Source organism: Fukomys damarensis, unplaced genomic scaffold, assembly GCF_012274545.1.
Source record: "Fukomys damarensis isolate Sample0158 unplaced genomic scaffold, DMR_v1.0_HiC HiC_scaffold_29, whole genome shotgun sequence".
NCBI lineage: Eukaryota > Metazoa > Chordata > Mammalia > Rodentia > Bathyergidae > Fukomys > Fukomys damarensis.
Genome location: NW_022900941.1, coordinates 20023893 through 20025103, shown reverse-complemented (window position 1 = coordinate 20025103; position 1211 = coordinate 20023893). Strand labels below are relative to the sequence as shown.

Sequence of the window (1211 nt, the reverse complement as noted above, 5' to 3'; positions counted from 1 at the left end):
AAGTGAAATTCTGATTCCACCCTGAATGTGCTTCTAGGGGAACAGTGGGTTCTCTTCTCTTTCAGGTTTAGGCTGTATCAGGAGATCAGGAAGGCGGCAGTCCATTTTGCACTTAGAAATTTTGAGTAAAATATGCTTTTCTGAAGACATCAGATACACTTATTTTTTTATATTAGTTAATATTTCTGACAATATATTTTTTAGAGAAAAATAAAGAGTGTGAATATCAGAAACCACAGCTCCATTTTAATAGCATAGAAAACCCTTTCCTCATAGGGAAAAGTCCCATTCCCCTCTCCAGGGAGATGGATGTGCCTCTTCCAGAGATACCAGATTTTTCTACCTGTACTTTCCATGATGATTAAAGTGTTTGCAGAGGTAGTTGATACATTTGTAAAGGTTGTGCAAGTCATCACTGAACATTCTATTTCCAACCATTTTCTTCTTTCGGATACAACGCTACAGTTCATTTCCCTTCCAGCCTCAAAGCCCTAAGGGGCCCCTGAACAGATCTTTGGGGTGCTTTTCAAAGTTTCCCAGGATCCCGATGTTGTCAAATACTACAAACACGGCCCTCTTCTATTCCAATGATCAACCCCTTTGGGAGGCAGCAGGATGAGCTTCATACGGGACAATCCTGGAACACCCAGAGAGGTTTCTTCAGCACAAAGTCACCCAGCCCCACAGTCCCTTACCAGCCCTCCGAGAGAGGGCCCTTGCCATTACTCTAGTCTGCTCCTCTCAAGAGCACATCAAATGAGCCTGAGAATGTGGACCAGGCCTAGCCTTCAAAGAGATGCCAAATGCGAATCATCCCTTCCTGCCGCCCTTACCGTGATAGAAGACTATGAGCAGCCATCTTGGCCCTTGCCCAGGTAACCTTGCACGCTGGGCCTGCTCAGCTACAAGACCTGCCCCCAAGTTCCAACCTACTGAGGCATAGACAGCCCGCCCAGCCTAGTCGCTTCCAGTCTGCACACCGGAAGTTTGGGAGCACCAAGAGCTGAGGATTCCCCTGGTCACGGCCAGGGCTTCCCAAAACTAAAATTCAAAGAAAATTCACCCTCCCCATCCCCACCTCGGGGGTCCCCCACCGGTAAACGAGATGAAGAATCAGTGTCTAGGAGGCAGAGTTTCGGAATGTTCAGAGACCAAGCCCTTTTGTCTGCCTCACGACAGTAGTGCGCTGTTTCTTCACCACGCCTATTTCC

General features: G+C 47.4%; 1 pseudogene; it reads right to left on the bottom strand.

Annotated features, from left to right (window-relative positions):
* Positions 1-339: 339 nt before the first annotated feature.
* On the bottom strand, positions 340-723 carry LOC109117474 (annotated as a pseudogene).
* Between the last annotated feature and the right edge of the window lie 488 nt (positions 724-1211).